At 42.4% G+C, this 18,648-nt stretch overlaps 1 protein-coding gene across 3 annotated transcripts in view; it reads left to right on the top strand.

Annotated features, from left to right (window-relative positions):
- LOC131324432 (disease resistance protein At4g27190-like) overlaps nt 1–18,648 on the top strand; it is an 82,202-nt gene that overhangs the window by 12,384 nt on the left and 51,170 nt on the right. The gene's annotated exons all lie outside the window — the stretch shown is intronic.

Below are 18,648 nucleotides of genomic sequence, written 5' to 3'. Positions count from 1 at the left end.
CAAACCCACCTTCCATTCGACAATGTTGGAAGAAAGCATGAATCGAATCACCTTGGCAATGCCCACCAGGGACCTTCAACATGGATATTAAACAGGAATCAATTTGATTAATGGTGTGACCAATAAGGCTTTCATTGTAAACTGGATGAATTATATGTTAGGACCACATTACGTACCGATCTTTCACAGTTTTCTAAGCCATGTCTTTGACTTCTCTTAAACTGTTGGGTTTCACTCGTTTATATTTGCTCATTAGTTTTCCGGATTCTTTATGTGCTTTTACTGTAAGTTTTCGATTTGGACCAATAATGCTTTCATCGTATGATTTTTATTGGTAATTTTGATTTATCTTTTTGCTCTTCCAAATACTCTCATTGAGATGATCAACTGGGACAATCTTAAAAGATTCGCACAGGAGTATTAATGCTCTAAGAGCATCTTCAGGAGCCTAACCAAAATTTTAGCCATTTGGTTAGGATTTCCCTCTTAGCTAGCCACCAAAATTTTAGCCATTTTTTTAGGATTTCCTTCTTAGCTAGCCACCAAACAAGTGTAACACCCAACAGTCTAGTCATTTTCCTCAACAAAAAAAAACAAAAAAAAAAACTACACATACACACACATATATAAATGCATATATACTCATGTACGCATATATAAACGACAGGAAGCCAGATCCGGCAACATATCACTAGGAAACTCGAGAAACCCACAGATCAAACTCACCGGGAAACTAAGAAAAACTACCGGAGGAAGTCAAGCTCGAATGGAGATAGTCAAATGACGACAACGGCGAGATCTGACTTAGTCGGATGGAGTGGCGTGGTTGACCGGTCTTCCATCTGTAGCCAAGAAACAGGGCCGCCACCGCCGACTGTTCAAGGGGTTGGATCTGGAGAGAGAGAGGCTAGAAACCTCGCCACGACAGGCGAGGAGTTTTTGCAGTGGACAAAAAGGTGAGTTCCAAGCGAGGCTGATGGGTCTTTCTTTTTCGGCCATTTCACGTCATTTTGTCCGACAGGAGGATTACCCGAGTCTGCTGGAGATGCTCTAACACCACATTTTTTTACTTTGTAGACACAAGTGTGGTGAGTGTTGGAAATTGATTAGGATTCCTATTCCTATTTGGTTTAGTTTTATTTAGTGTTTTTCTATAAATAGGGACTTTGGGGGTTTCTAGGGTAATGTTCTTTTATTCAAGGGTTTAGATATTAAGGTTTTGTTCATCTCTTAGGGTTCCACCAAGGGTTTGTGTCTCCTTTTCGGGTTCCACTAGAGATTTGTCCGTAGATATCTGTTGGGTTCTTCAAGTAGAGTTACGGGTATAGCCGGTTCTTTGTTTTCTCCTTGTTTATAGTGAATCATCTTGATCTTTTTCCCGTGGAAGATGTTCTTGTTTTCTGCTTGAGCAAAAACACGTATATTTTTGTGTTCTTGTTTATCGCTTGTTGATTTGTTATATTCTCAATTTTGTTATCGGCAGAACAGTAAGCTCCATGAAAACACTTGTGTGGCCAACGACCACTAAACTTGTATCTATGTAATGCGGAGTCAGTAGATTTTTTCTGAATGTGCACATAATGTCAGAAGGTACACACGAAGAAAATATCTGAAAAAAATAAAGGGAGAAGAAGAGGAAAATAAGCCAAGCTGGCCAATAAGGTGCTAGAGCAGAACATGCAAAAACCAACAAAAGAGTTGAAAAAGGTGCCAGACCACAAGCACATCATATGAGATTGACTGTGAAAGCAGCGATATAGCATCGTTGCTGAAGAGAAAGCAGAAAACACATTTTTCTAGATCATCATCGATCAAAATAGAATAAAAGTAGTTTAATAATCTATCAAAACTGAAAATCGATGTGTTTTCAAATATCAAAAATCATATAAGATTGACTGTGAACTGAATTTTATCGCAACATATATTTCTTTCAATGTATAAAATTGAAGAGTCTGAGAGAAAATCATACTCCATTTTGTTTCCAAGACTGGTTTTGATCATTTTAATTGCCAAAAAAAGATCGTTTTGACGTTGCGGTTGAACAAAAAGAGTGAACACGCGTGTGATTAATTACTCAATAATTTTGGTATAGTATCAGACTTTTGGGAGCTAGCCGAGGATTTTTATTTCGATCAACACAAAATCATAAATTCTAGTATACATTGAGGAGGGCTGCTTTCCCCCCCCCCCCCCCCGACACCCCACCCCCCCGGCCCCACACCCCATTTCCCATATTACCCCCTCCCCTCCCCCCATTTTACTTCTCCTGCCCCTCCCTCCTCCCATTTACTTTTTTTTTTCTCTCTTCTTCTCCTGCTTCCCCCCTCCGTCCATTTACTTTACTTTTCTTTTTTTTTTTCCCTCTTTATTTTCTTTTTGTTTCTTTTCGGCTGGATTTTTTTTTTTTCGTTTTTTTTCTCTTTATTTCCTTTTATTCCTTCCACTTTGAATCTTTTTTTTTTCAATTATTTTCTTTATTTGTTTCTTTTCCCATTTACCTCCCTTTTTTTTTTTTTTTGGTTAACTCAAATTCTATTTTCAATTAAGATTACAATTAGTGTTCGGGAACTAATTACGAAATGTATTTTGCAAACGACATACTAATCCAAAATACAAATGTTATATTTAGGATTACTTTTTTTTAACTATAGTACAATTTAATAAATTTGTTAACTATTATTTAGCATAAATCCTCTTAACTGATTCAGTAGTATGTTGCTTCAAATCACGTCTCTACTCCATAGGATTGCAAATGGCTGGTTTCTATTTTTTTTATAACTAAAACGGAAACGTTTTAGGGGCTTCGTAGGGACTACTGTGCCAATGAGGGCAGTTGAGCCCCCCGGGTCCCACCTATTTTTTCATTTATTTTTTTATTTAATTACTTATACCTTATTTATTTAATTTCTATAAATACACCATTTGTATATTTAAAAATATAATTCAAGAATTAAGTGTTTTAATTTTCAATTCAGTTAAATCAGAGCAAAGATCGTTTTTATTATTATTTTATTTTAAATGGTCATAATGAATTTTTTGGTTTAAGGCCTTTCAACAAATACCCTAAGACTCATTATTTAGTTTCAAAACTCTCTTAGGGTGTCCATTGAAAGGCCTTGGAGCCAAAAATTTACTAGATCCATTTAGGATGAAATGATCAGAAAAATAACAACTTTGCACCGGTTCAAACGGATTGAAAATTGAAACACTTATTTTAGTAACTATATTTTTTAATCTATAAAGGTCAAAAAAATAAAAATAAAACAGTCGGATAAACATGATCAATTAAAACACTTTTTTTTCTCTCAATTACTTTACAAAGCCTAGAATTAGACTTGAACCTATTATTAAAGAGAGAAAAAAATTCAAACTGGAAAGAACGAAAAGGAAATAAAATGAAAAAAAAAACGAAACTGAAAATAAAATGAAAAAAAAAAAACGAAACTGAAACTGAAAAGAAAAAGAAAAAAAAAAAACCAAACGGTAAAGAAAAAAAGAAAGAAAGAAAGAAAAGAGAGAGAGAGAGAGAAGAGAGGGGGGTAGAATGGGAAAAGGGAGGTGGGGCCGGGGGGTGTGTCAAGGGGGGGGGGGGAATAGCAATTTTCTACATTGAGACTTTTTTTAATGAATTGAAGGAGATCAGACTTATTTGTTTAGAAATGACATTTCGAATCTGTACTAGGAGCAGGAGGGTACGGAGGGACCCTGTCAGCATTCAAAGTACATTTCTCGTATGTCTATCTACCCAGAACAGAACCCATCTTGACTGGAAACTCCTAATAATGCCATCCTCTCTTTTGCACATTTCTGGATCAGCTCCATCTTGCCCTTTCAAAACTGAATTTTGTGGGGGTCTCGTAGGAGTCCCAAAATATTGATCTGAACCGCTTGGTTTATAATGCCGTGAAAAAAAATCTCAATAACAAAGCAGTTTTATATACAGGACATCGATAGAAACCAAACTTCTCATGTGTTTTTAAGATAACAAATGTGATTCTAGACATAATAAGATTCGTTTGCATGTCTATCGAAGTCCAGTCAAGCTAATCTTTTCGCACTGGCATTGCTTTTGTCTCGTCTATAAAATGACCGTTTCGGATTAGTAACATTGAAACTCTGTTCTGTTGGGACCTAGAAAATTAAGTTTAGAAGAGTCTTGACAGATGGGATACAGAGGTGGTCATCACCTACTCCCTTCAAAATGATGCCAATCAATGTCCTCTTCTTCAACCCCGCATAATTTACTTTCACGTTGATAAGTCCACACATACAGGACCATAAGGGATGTGTTTGGTAACGTTGCCACTTTTCTATTTCTTGTTTTCTATTTTTTAAAATTAATTTTTACTTTTTCAAAAATAAAATAAAAACAAAAAATATGTTTGTGTCAACTTATTTTAAAAAAAAAGAAGCAGCAACAAACGCGGCCTTGTTGCATTTCTTCATGCCAAAAACAGGGACGTTCATAGATAATGTGGTGGAGGAAGTCACATGTGGCCTGTGGATTTGCAGATTCTCTTCTCTCTCTAAAATATACTCTGCCTCTCTCTCTAAAATATACTCTGCCCCTCTCTCTCTCCCTCCCTTCTTTTCGTTCTTCTCTTTCTGGTTTTTTTCTTTCCTCTTTCTTCTCCATTTCCCTTGTCCATTTCTGCTCCCCTCTTCCCCCCTCTTTGATTGCTTTTACAGAAAGTGAAATTGTAAAACTAGATCGAGTCTCTTCGACAGCGTCAAACATTGGGTCTTCATCTCTCTCTCGATCCATCGTCGAAGATTGGGTCTTCGTCTACTTCTTGATTTTGCTTGGAAATCCCCATTACTTCCTCCTTTATTTAAATTGAACTTTTTGGGTTTTGAAGAGAGAAAGTCAGAGAGAGAGTGAGAGAGTGGAAGTCGATTTTTGCTCTGGGCTGTTGGAGTTTTTTCAAAATAAAATTGGATTTTAGTTTGGAATTTTCGGAAAGGTACTAAATGAGGATTTTGTGAAAGGTTACTACACTTTTTCGCATGAGTTGTGACTTTATGTAAATGGTTGTAACACCCATTAAATTAGGGTGTGTTCATTTGAAAAGATGTGATTGTTAGGAGGGATGTAAATCATGGGGTGCCTCTAAGAGGCATGACCCTTCCTAATTAATTATTTAAAGGGTGTCTACTAATAGGCATGTTCCTCTCTATTAATTGTCTTTGAAAGACATGATCTTTCCTAATTGGTGTCTTTAAAGAACATGACCATTTCTTATGGTTGTTTACTAGAGTAACAACCTTTCATACAATGGTGCTTATAAGTCTATAAATAGGTCATTTGTAAAGTCATTCAAGGGGTTGAAAATTCCATACTGAATTGCTCTATTTTTTCTCTACACATTCTCTTCCTATAAATGGCAAACTGATATTCTGTTATATCTCAAAATAGAGTATCAGTTCTTGGTTCTTCTACATTTGCTTGATGGATATTCTGTCTATCTCCGTTTGTGCAAACAATGACAGAAAGAACCTAGAGTTTGGATTCGATTTATCTTGAAGGCAGATTTGCTGTAACCCGATGCACACCTTCTGGTAGGGGCAAATATTGTCTTTAGGAAAGCATTTTCCTAACGTGACTTGAATGCTTCTACAATTCCAAATTTGAAGAGACGACGCCATCACTTTCATCATAATGAAGACCGAATTTCCAACATGGGCAAGACTTGAACTTGAGTCTCACGCGGGTAAGCGGCTCTGAGCACTGTAGCGGAAGTTTGGTAGCCTATTTTTGTTTTTAAAAATAGTGGAAGCTCAGTTTTGCTACTTCTCCAATTTTCAGAAATTTTGAAAGTCATTTTCTCTTTTTGCATATGAAAATAGACATACAAACATACTTCCATGTCCAGTTTTTGAAAATTCTGGAAAAAAAAAAAAGAAAATGGAAAGTAAAAGCGCTACCAAACATAGCCTAGATATTTCACTCAAACTGAAAACACCTAAAAAAAGAGTTGCACCAATGAGAAGACTGGAATCGAGTTTGTAAATGATCAGCGAAACAATCTGTAGTTCTTGAGAGCTCAAAGCAGGCATGAAGATGAGTCTAGCAACTAGATCTCTCTCGATTGATCTCATATCCTTATTTCTCTCCCTTATCCCATTCCTTCAAATCAAAGCCCTTGCCCTTGACACAACAATATCATCCTTCAGTCTTTGGAACACTATTAATGTTGCTGGCAACAAGACTAATTTCCATGCATTATTGGCCTTCAAGTCGAATATTTTCCCAAAATATCAACAGGCCTTGAGCTCATGGAATGAATCTCTCCATTTCTGTCAGTGGGACAGTGTCCAATGCGGACGCCGACACAAAAGAGTCACCGTTATAGACCTTATGTCAAAAGGTCTAACGGGTTTTTTGTCTCCTTATATTGGGAACCTCAGTTTTCTCCAGGAGCTTAGCCTCTTTAACAACACTTTTATAAGTGAAATTCCAATTGAACTCGGTAATCTTTTTAGGTTACAGAAACTCAATCTGTCTATTAACAATTTCGAAGGGAATATTCCAACAAGCCTATCTAATTGCTCCAACCTCAGGTACCTTAGTATAGGCACATGATAAGCACCCAAGAATGTAATGTAGGGTGCGCTAGTGTATAGTTTTAGTTTAATTTAATTACTTATTAGTATTGTTAACGTTGTTTGCTCGTATAGTGTTCTAGTTCTATTTTATAGGTGAGTCGCCAAACAAGGGAGTTTTCGTTGCATAAAGCATGTCATTGCCCGAGCAAAAGCTGGATGGCCAAGGCAGAGGTTGATTTGCCCGAGCAGAAGTTGTCATTGCCCGAGCAACACCAGATTTGCCCGAGCAAGAGGCAGGCAGCCAAGGCAGAGGTTGACAGCCAAGCACCCCACTATTGACCTCGGCATCGATGTCAAGGGAGACATTCCATCGATGTTGAGCCCCTTAGTGGCCCAGTCCCTTAACCATTTCGGCATCGATGGACTTCAATATCTTACATCGATGCCGAGCCCCTTAGCAGAGCACTCTAAGGCCGTTGCCATCGATGCCGAGGAACTTAAGAGGGGATTTTCAGAGCATCTAGGGAATATTCCAGGCGCGGATCTTAGAAGTATAAAAGCTTATTTCATCATTTTGTACAAACAAATAGAATTAGATTTGCTTACCTAATTTTAGATCTAGATCTAGATTCAAATTGTTCTTGAGTGTTCTTCATTTTTCAATTTTAAATACTTTAATTTCTGCCTTTAGTTGTTAGTTTTTGATATTGTTGCTTTAATTAAAGTTGCTTATTTTCTCCCGATCTATCTTAATCTCTAGTTTATTTCTAGTCTTGTTATTTCATCATGTTAGCTAGATTTTTGCTTGCTCCTATCTCTCTAGATATGTGCGAGTAGTTTCAAGGGTTAGGTCATGGGATGATTAGCATCTCATGGCTCGGGCGAAAATTGCATTTTGCACCCAATAAAGCTTTAAACTTTGATTTGAAAATTGATGTGGGGTCCGGATTTGTTTGGCAAATTATCGAGGTGTTAACCTCTTTGATCATGTGTAGGTGGGAGCATCGCCTACCCACCACACATGATGCTTAGAGCTCTGTCGCTCGAGGTATTTGCCAAATGAATTCTAGAGCTAGCTTGGTTCTCAAATCATATTATCTTCCGATTTGAGAACTTTAACCAAGTATCTTAAATTGCGTAATTGGGTGAAGAGTGCGATTTAGTTTGAGTCTTGAGTGTTAATAATTCCTAGACCTAGCCTATCTTTTCTCTAGTTAATTCGTTTTTAATTTAGCCCTTTTATTTCCACCGCTTAAAGTAAAACAAAGTTGGCTGTCTAAAAGCCGAAAGCCCTTACTTGCATCTACAAATCCGATCAAGCCATATAATTATTCTCTTGAGTACGATCCCGGATTTTCGATTTATTATGCTTCAATCGACGTGTTAAACCCTACGCTTGAGGTATTATTCCATTACATCGGAGAAAACGAAGCATTTTTGGCGCCGTTGCCGGGGATTTCTTATTATGGCTTTCTTGGAGGTTCGACAAACCACTGTAAGTATCCCGCTTTCATCTAATAGTAGTTTAGTAGTTTATGTGTTAGTAGTTTGTATTTAGTTTGGTGGATACTTCTAACCTAGTTCTACTAAAATTGAGGTGTAACGAAGCCAGGCTAAATATCGAGTTAGTTCTTAGTTAGTTTAGCGTAATTAATTTAGTTAGCTAGTTTAAATTTGATTGCATTGCTTAGCCGAGGTGGTGGCATAACCCCTCGCATATTCTGTTTGCTGAGTTAAGGTGGCGAGATGGCCCCTTCTGTTTGGTAGTTTGTTGGTAGTTAGTTAGTATTTTTGCTTGTGTATGCATGTTTACCGAAGCCCAATTTCAAATCGGCTTCATCGTTCTTCTTCACCGCCAAGAATTCGTAGCATTGCCAGGGCATATCCTGCCCACTCCCCGCCTCGCAAATTAAATCGCAATTGCAAAGGCCCAATGGCCGAAGAAGTTCTAGTTCGTACTCTGCGTGATTATCTGAATCCAGAACGGGCTCCTCAAGTATCTCCTATCGTTATTCCGACTCCGACCGCTGGGAATACATTTGAATTCAAGGCTGAGTATCTTCGTATAATTCCAGAGTTTCGGGGGCGAGAATTGGAGGATCCTTATTTGCATATCCGGGAGTTCGAGAAAATTCTGCACTCTTTTGTTACAGTTTCAGGGCAACTTGATCAAGCTCGTTTGAAGCTATTCCCATTCACTCTCAAAGACAAGGCGAAACAATGGTTCAATTCTTTGAAGCCACAATCTTTGCACAACTGGGGAGAAGTTCAGGATGCTTTCACTACTAAGTTCTTTCCAGCCAGCAGGACAAAGTTACTTATCGATCAGATTCAATATTTCAAGCAAAGGGATGGAGAGACTTACCACAAGTATTGGGAGCGCTACAAAGACTTGCTTATGTCGGTTCCTCATCACAACCTTCCGTTGTATCTCAGAGTTAACTATTTCTACACAGGGTGTTCTCAAGAAAAAACAGCTTCTGAATACTATGGGTGGAGGTGATTTTATGGGAAAGACACCGGAGGATGCTTGGGATTACTATGAGTCACTAGCTGAGAAGACCCAGTCTTGGCAGTTTGCAGATCCAGGAGATAGAGCAATGTTCAATCAAGGTCCTATAGGTTCAGGAAAATTCTTTATTGCGGAGCATACAGCTTTTGAAACTTGTTTGGAGGAGATTGCTTGAAAACTTGACAAGTTGGAGTTAAAGAGTGCTCAATCTCAAGAAGTGAAAGCAGTACGCTAAGTGGAAGAAGTTTGTGTTATTTGTGAGATTGTGGGCCATTCTACCGAAGCGTGCCCCAATATTCTTGCTTTGAAAAATGTGATCAATGGAATTGCTCCAGAAGAAGTACAAGCCGTGCAACGCTTTGACCCTTATTCTCAATCTTATAATCCGGGGACAGGACAACATCCAGCTTTCCGTTGGAGTCAACCTGTTGAAGGGGGTTCTTCTCAAGCTCCATCGCAAGCTCTTCAATTACCTTGGAAGCAACCTCAGAATGCTTTCCGTTTCCCTCAAGCTCAAGGTCCGCCTGGTTTTGCTCCCTCTGCTCCGTTCCCACATGCGAACCAATTTCAATAACCACCTGCCCAGTTTCACCAACAACCACCAAAGCGTTCTTGGGAAGATCAATTCAGTGCTCTCTTGCAAGGTCAAACAGCTATCAATGAACAACAAACTCAAATGATGAATGATATCAGAAATCAGTTGGGCAAGTTGACAACTACAGTGGGTTTGTTACAACAAGAGAAAGGGAAGTTTCCTACTCAACCTCAACCTAATCCGCAACCGAATTCTAATCCTACTTCTCAAGGCCTTCACTTTGCTAGCTCTTTGGTGACTTTCCCCGAGCAAGCAAAGGCTATTATTTCTCTTCGGAGTGGAAAGACAGTTGACAATCAAGTGGTGATGCCTCCAGAACCATCTTATTTGCCTCCTCCTATCGAACGTTCAATTCCAATCCTTGGGGAATCTCCCAAGGAAGCAAGCAAGGAGACTCTTGTAGAAGAAGAAGGAAAGGATAAAGGCAAGAGTAAGGAAAGTGTATCGGATCCTCGAGCTATTTCAACACCGGCACCGTTTCCTAATCGTTTGAGGGCTTTGGCGAAACCAAATTTGAATGAGGAGTTGCATGAGTTATTCAATCAAGTAAAGATCAACATTCCTCTTATGGATGCAATTAAGCAAATTCCCTCATATGCTAAGTTTCTTAAGGATTTGTGTACTCGGAAGCGCAAGCTTAATGTTCAAAAGAAGATATTCCTTACTGAGCAAGTGAGTTCTATCATCCAGACGAATATCGCGCCTAAGTACAAGGATCCGGGGAGCCCTACTATCGCTGTCACCATTGGAGGAAAGCGTATCGAACAAGCTTTACTTGATCTTGGTGCAAGTGTCAACCTGCTTCCGTTTTCTGTTTATCAAGAACTTGGGTTGGGGGAGATGAAGCCTACTCGTGTCACTCTTCAATTAGCCGATCGAAGCGTTCGTACACCGAGGGGAGTAGTAGAAGATGTTCTAGTGCAAGTTGGCCAATTCGTTTATCCGGTGGATTTTGTGATTCTCGATACCAATCCGATCGACTCTTCTGCTGCTTCTACTCCGGTAATTCTTGGAAGACCCTTCTTGGCCACGGCGGATGCAGTTATCAATTTTCGAAATGGACTCCTCAATATGACCTTCGGTAACATGAAGATGGAGGTCAATGTTTTTAATATGGGTAGCCAAATGGGAGATGATGAGTACGTGAATGAAGTGAGCCTTATCGACACTCTTGTAGAAGAACACGTAGATGAGTTGCTTTTCAGTGATCCTTTGGAAGTTGCTCTTACAGCCGAAGAGGTCGAATTTCCCGAGTCTTCCAAAGTGAGTTATTTGAGTTCAATGCTTGGTGAGGAAAATGAAGCTTGCGCTATAAATTCTTGGACTCCAAAGTTTGAAGAGTTTGAGGAGCTACCACCAATTGAGAAGAAGGTTCTCCCATCTAGTGTTGAGCCACCAAAATTGGAGTTGAAGCCCCTTCCTGATACTTTGAAGTACGTTTTTCTTGGAGACAACGAGACTTATCCTGTTATTTACTCTTCTCTTGGGAATCTCCAAGAGATGAAGTTGATCAATTCACTAAGGCGGCATATGAAGGCTATAGGATGGACAATTGCTGATATCAAAGGGATCGATGCTACTATTTTCTCTCACCAGATTGCTTTGGAGGATAATGTCAAGCCGTCCCGCCAACCTCAACATCGTTTGAACCCTATTATGAAGGATGTAGTCCGTGCTGAAGTATTGAAGCTCTTGGAAGTTGGAATCATTTATCCTATCGCCGATAGTAAATGGGTGAGCCCGATTCAAGTTGTACCAAAGAAATCCGGAGTTACAGTTGTGCGAAATGAGGAGAATGAACTTGTACCTACTCGTGTTCAGACTGGATGGAGAGTTTGTATTGATTATTGTAAGCTCAACGCAAGTACCAGAAAGGATCACTTTCCCTTACCATTTATTGATCAGATTTTGGAAAGGATAGCCGGCCATCATTCTATTGTTTCTTAGATGGTTATTCCGGTTACAATCAAATTGAAGTTGGTCTAGAGGATCAAGAGAAAACGACATTCACTTGCCCCTTCGAAACGTTCTCTTATCGTCGTATGCCTTTCGGTTCGTGCAATGCTCCGGGGACTTTTTCAAGATGCATGATGGGGATTTTTAGTGATATGGTTGAGAAGATAGTAGAGGTTTTTATGGATGATTTCTCTATTTTTGGTGATTCATTTGATTCATGCTTGGCCAATTTGGAGAAAGTTCTAACAAGATGTGAAGAGAAGAATTTGGTTCTGAATTGGGAAACGTGTCACTTCATGGTCACTCAAGGGATTGTATTGGGGCATATTATATCGTCGGATGGTATCGCGGTGGATAAGGCCAAGATCGATCTTATTTCCAATCTCCCGACTCCAAAATGCGTGAAGGATATTCGTTCATTACTCGGGCATGCCGGATTCTATCGTCGGTTCATCAAAGACTTTAGTGCTATCTCTCGACCCTTGTGCCATCTTCTTGTCAAAGACGTTCCGTTTGAGTGGGCCCTCGCATGTGAGCAAGCTTTTGTTAAGTTGAAGGCTAGTCTTACCACTCCTCCTATTGTGCAACCACCGGATTGGAGCCTCCCGTTCGAACTTATGTGTGATGCAAGTGACTATGCTGTAGGCGCTGTTTTGGGACAAAGGAAGGACAAGCATCCGTATGTCATCCATTATGCAAGCAAGACTTTGAACAATGCTCAAGTAAATTACACTACCACGGAGAAAGAGTTACTTGCGGTAGTGTTTGCTCTTGATAAATTCCGGTCTTATCTTATTGGAGGCACCCCTATTGTTGTGTATACGGATCATTCTGCTCTCAAATACCTACTTACCAAGAAAGATGCCAAAGCCCGTTTGATACGATGGATTCTGCTTCTCCAAGAGTTCAATTTGACTATCAAGGATAAAAAAGGTGTCGAGAATGTGGTAGCCGATCATTTATCAAGGTTACAGTTCGAGGACCCTACTCCAAGCTTACCTATTGTGGACACGTTTCCGGATGAACAATTGTTTGCTGTTTCGAGTGCCCCATGGTTTGCGGATATAGTGAATTATTTGGCTACGGGACTCTTACCGCCACATTGGTCTCCTCAAGAACGTCGTCGGTTCTTTCATGAAGTACGAATGTTCTCTTATGATGACCCTTATCTTTTCAAGTATTGCCAAGATCAAATAGTGCGCCGTTGTGTCCCAGATTCAGATCAATGAAGAATTCTTGAGTTTTGTCACTCAGAAGCTTGTGGAGGCCACTTCTCTTCTAAGAAGACTTCTGCCAAGGTGCTACAATGTGGATTTTATTGGCCAACCTTGCATAGGGATGCTCATCACTTATGTGTAGCTTGTGAATGTTGTCAAAAGCTTAGGAGTGTGTCTCGGAGGGACGAAATGCCATTGACTAACATTATGGTGGTTAAGATCTTTGACTGCTGGAGCATAGACTTCATGCGACCTTTCCCCGTTTCTTTCGGCAACTTGTACATCTTATTGGCGGTTGATTATGTTTTAAAATGGGTAGAAGCCATCGCAACACGTACCAATGATGCCAAGGTAGTGGTGGAGTTTCTCAAGGACAACATTCTTTCACGTTTTGGGATGCCGAGGGCAATCATAAGCGATCAAGGAACTCATTTTTGCAATCGTGTTTTTGGGGCATTAATGAAGAAGTATGGAATCACGCACAAGGTCTCCACTGCTTATCATCCTCAGACGAATGGGCAAGCTGAGTTGGCAAATAGGGAAATCAAGCACATTTTGGAGAAGACGGTGAATCCGAACCGAAAAGATTGGAGTCTTCGCTTGACCGATGCACTTTGGGCTTATCGCACAGCATACAAGACCGTATTGGGAGCTTCGCCGTATCGTTTGGTTTTTGGAAAAGCATGCCATCTTCCGGTAGAGCTCGAGCACAAAGCATATTGGGCGATCAGGACACTAAATTATCGTTTACTAGCTGCCGGAGCACACAGAAAGCTCCAACTCAATGAGCTTGAAGAAATTCGGAGAGATGCTTATGACAATACCGCCATTTACAAAGCAAAAGTCAAGGCTTTCCACGACAAGCGAATTCACCGGAAAGAGTTTGAGGTTGGACAAAGGGTACTCCTATACAGCTATAAGCTTCATTTGTTTCCCGGTAAATTACGTTCCCGTTGGGCTGGCCCTTAGGTTGTTGAACATGTTTATCCTCATGGTGCTGTCGATGTTTTGAATCCATTGAATGGCAAATCTTTTAAAGTTAATGGCCAAAAGCTTAAACTGTTTCTTGGTACTTTAGAGGTTGGAGAGCCGGATGAGGAGTTAATCGATCCAGTTTACACGGTTGATTAGTTTTGATACTTAAAATTGCACGGGGAGCGAAAGCGTAACCGCTGAACTTAACTGTTTGTCGGACCCGGCCCCCGGGTAGGGGGTACCCTCCATTGACTTGGGTATATGTAGCTTCGCACGCCGCTACTAAAAGAAGGATCGTGTGCCCAGCTCCGGTTCGAAGGGCAAATCATTTAATATCAGTGACATAGGGCTTTAATTAGCTTTTCTGATAGGAGTAATTCACAGTAAACCACTCACGTCTCCCAGATTAGCCCCAACGGGGGCGGTATAGATCCTTAGGTTTGGCCTTAATATTGCCGTGCTTACGCGCTTGGCTCTATCTTGTTTGTTTGCCTGGTTACGATCTTAGGGGATGCTGGACTTCATTGTTTAACGGAGTCTAGCTGTGACTTTGACGCTCCGAGTTCTGATATTAAATTTGTATATACTGTACATATTTGTTCTTTCTTTCTTTCTTGCTTTGTTTCTCTTTTCTGTTAGTTATGCATGTTCTATTTTGTTGTGTTTTGTTTTGTTCTGTGTTTGCATCCAATAAAATCTTGGAGATACATCACATGCAAAAGATTTCACCAATGTGTTAGTGTAAAAAGAGCTTTCATTAGTTCTTCTTGGTAATAGTTTATCGTTAATGATCCATGCTCTCCGCGATTGCCCCTAATCGGAGGCAACTTAGGTCTGTGAGTGAGGTTTTATATTGCCTAGAGTGCACGCTAGGTTGTATTGCATCTTGCTTTGTTTTGATCCTAGGGGACGCTGGACTTCATTGTTTGGTGAGGTCAATCGATAGATTTTATTACGGGCGCTAGCATAACACATGTCAACGGTCTAGTACAGCCACCCATTTCTTACCCCACCTGTAGGGAATGGGAAGAAAAGTATGACTCATATGATCGCGTGATGATCGGGTGGTGCATTGCATTCCATTCTGTTTTGCATGTTTTTATTTGTTTTGTGTGTTTTCTTCGAGATTTTTTTATCTTTTGTCTTTTAATTTTTTGTTCTGTTTGGAAGCCGGATAACACGGGCCGGTGGTTCTAATGTCATTTGTTTTGTGGAAGGTCGTTCTCTTAAGTCTTCTGCAGGGGTGAAGTATGTCCCTGAGCCGGTTGATGAGAGAGATAGCCTGGCAGACATCGATCCCTGTACTATTACTCGGGGTGAAGTATGTCCCCGAGCCGGTTGATGAGGGGGAAATTACAAGAGACCTCATACCATGTCCTTCATTGTTTGGCGGAGTCTATTGGTGCATGAGTTCACTCGATCCCTGTGCATGAGTTCACTCGATCAAGTTAGTTAGTATTTTTGCTTGTGTATGCACAGGCCCCAAAAACATGTATCAAGTATCAACTAAGGCACTCCGGCCTTCAATCTATCTACGCGGGCGCGCAGGCCCAAAAGCAAAAAGCAAAGTGCGGAAAGTGAAATGAGGCTTCTCAGTAGCCCTCAGTCTTCGCCGAACCAATCACCATTTCCGTCGTCGTCGTCGTCGTCCCTCTCGCTAGGATCCTGTCTAAAACCAGGATCGTTCGCTGAGTCGTCTGAACCGCTGCTGTTAGGCGCCTCCTCATCTTCTCCTTCTTCTTCTTCCTCCTCTTCCCCTTCCTCCTCGGAGTCCTCGGGCAGAATCAGCCGCTTCTCGCGGACTGGCTCATCTTGCGAGGGCCTTTGGCGCATTTTTAGTTGATACCTCTCCTCGGTGCGCGCTACGGCCTCTCGGGCCGCCTCCTCACTCGCAACGGGTGGCTGTACACCCCGCGTCTGTGGTCTCGTAGTGGGTGGAGGAGCAGGAGTCCTAGTTGCTAGCTTCTTTTGTGGAGGTTCTCTGGCACTTTTCCTCCTAGGAGCCGCCCGTCCCTGTGTCTGCATTGTAAATTTGTGCACATTTAGTATACATTCTATGTGTTATATGTTTGCAAGCAGGTACAATCAATTTCAAAGTCAACGGCAATCAAAGAATACTATGTATCGAGCAAAGAATGCATGTGTCAAGTATCGAATGCAGGAATGTATCGTTTTGCTGGAGGGATATACCTGAGGTCTCTGAGCCGCCGGTAGTGGGTAGCGCAAGTCCAAAGGCAAGCCACTCGCCGCTCCCCTTATCACATTCTCCAGTGCAAGCATACACCGAACAGCCTCGTTCACCCATTCATTGGGCTCCTGCAAGAATAATTTGGACATAAGTAATTGGGCAATGTTTCAAGATTTTATGGAAGTACAATAGTGAAGGCTACAATGTCTTACCGGCACAGTAATGGGCGCTAGCTCAACTCTGGCAGGGACTAGGTGTAACTCAGCTGGATTGCCCTGAGAGTCCACCACTGCTATCTGCCATGTCAACTCTGGTGGCCCACCTCTCACTAGTCCACTCGGACCCCGTCTCGCACGACTCTCACCACCACTCTGCCTCACAGTAATGGCTCTCCTCTCCTCAGCAACTCCGCGAGCCTGACTCCGGACCTCCCTGAACTCTCGAACTCTCAGCGGCCCCGCCAAGAGCTCTCTCTGGTAAACTGCATAGTCCATGCCGGGACGCAGGTAGCGTGTCAAGTCGGTGTCAGGTCGCGTGAAGACCTCTAACTCAGCCAGCGTGTACTCCCCTGTGTGTGAGGCCCGTGGTGGAAGCGGTCCGGGTACCTGGAACCCTGCATGGCCAAATGATTGGCGTGTCACTCGGTCGCCCAAGTACCACTGCCAACCAAAGGCCGACTCCAGCAGCACCATGCTCGCCGTTACGACCTTGCTCCTGGCCAGGTACTCAGGCTCTGGCTCTGCCACCCTCCAAGGATCCCACTCTACCTGCACGAGCAAGCAATGCAAGTATCGGTCAGCGACAGCATTAAAGCAATAAAAAGAGATGCATATTTCCGTTTGATAAAGTCATGTCATACCTGTGAGGGGCGGAGCTCGTCTAGGTATATCAGGAAGCCATTCAGGTCACCTCTCCCTCTCTTCTCCCCCATGTTCTTCTTGCTCCAGATATGAGCACGTAGGAGGATCCCCAAGTCTAGGCTTTTCGTCACTGGACGACACATGTTCAAAACCTCATAGGCCCAGAGCTGCACAGTTATCAAGAGATCAAATCATTAGTACAGTGCAGGAATATGATTGAATAGGTTATATACTCAAATAGATAAATGTACATTGGAAATGTGCTTTACTCTATTATGATCATACCTCCCAAATCCACCAGTACCCAGCAGTGCTCATCTCAGTCCTCGATGAGTCCCCCATAAAGCCATAAGCTGCGCCAAGTGCAGCTCCTCCCCAGTCAAAGCGTGAGGCTGTCCTCAGGTCTCTCAGTGCAGACAAGTACGATAGGTGAACCTTGCTACGCCTGTTCGGGTACAGGGTAGCGCCGAAAAGGTACAATAGGTACGCCCGGGCCATCTGCTCCGCCTCCTGCTCAGTCGCCACCTCCTTTGTCAGGTATCTCGTAAACTGTCCATATCTCGCCATCCCCTCCTCAACCTTGGGCACCTCTCCCAAGAACCATTCCAGGGCCGCCTCGTCCTCCTGAATGCCCGAATCAAACGGGATAGGATCACCTCCAACCCTCAAGCCGGTGATCGCCGCAAAGTCAGTAGGCGTCACCGTCATCTCCCCGAGCGGTAGGTGGAAGGTGTTGGTGGTATCCCTCCACCTCTCTGCAAGTGCGACCAGAACAGCATGGTCATTTCTGGCCGACATAAGGGTCTGTATGAACTCCCCAAAGCCTGCCTCGTCCACCAACTGCCTCACCCTCTCCGACAAACCCTAGTACAACGCCAAGGAACTGCATGCGCCCCCAAAACCTCGAATGTCTCTCTGTCTCGCTCTCTCCTGCATTAGACACGGAAACAAGCAACAAGAGATATATCAGTATGTGAAGCTTTCATCCTCAAGTTCTAGGTAATCAATGTGATCTGGCAGTAGATGGTTGGTTTAAGTTATTATGTCCTATGCATGGCATTCAACGTGAAACTATGGTATCGTCATTCGAATCTACTTTAGAGGATTACTCTACATTTTTTTCGGTATTTGAGCACATGCATTTTATTTAAATTTGCAATCACAAAAGGAATTGAGGGATTCTCAAAAATTTACCTCAGCCCTGCTGCTCGAAATATGGGTGTCGGGGTCTCTCAAAACGAGCTCGGGGTCGTACTCCGCCTGCCGTGGCCTGTAAGCTGCGAGGCCTGATGGTACGAACAAGTGTGGAATGGGTGGCTTGTACCCCTCTGCTGAAAACGGAGCACGAGTCAAACTCTCTGCCTCAGACACCGCTGTCACCCTGGGCCCATGTACCCTGGCTCCAATCTGCTCCTAGGTCTCTGCGTCCCTCAGAGCCTCCTCCTCAGCGGCTCTTGCCCTCTCGGCCCTCGCCGCAATTTCTGAGGCGGCTATCACCCGCTCTCGCTCCTCTCAAGCCTCCAAAACGGCAGCCCCAATCATGGGATCCTCCTCGAGGAGCTGGGCTAGCCTCTCCTCACTCAAAAACTCTACGAGATCCTGTCGCATGCTCGATCTGTGGCCCGACAACGTTGCTGCTGGTCGAAAAAGTACCTCCTCCTCCGGAACCTCTGTGGTGCCCTCCTCCTCGCTCAGCACGCCCTTGCCTTTCGCCGGATCCCTCAGCGGAATCTCACTCGGCCTGGCATCCCCACCATCGGCACCTCTGTTGCCCGCACCCTCAGAACTACCACCAACTA

Source organism: Rhododendron vialii, chromosome 4a (assembly GCF_030253575.1).
Source record: "Rhododendron vialii isolate Sample 1 chromosome 4a, ASM3025357v1".
Lineage (NCBI taxonomy): Eukaryota > Viridiplantae > Streptophyta > Magnoliopsida > Ericales > Ericaceae > Rhododendron > Rhododendron vialii.
The sequence above is the reverse complement of the archived record's forward strand: the minus strand, read 5'-3'. Positions and strand labels throughout refer to the sequence as shown.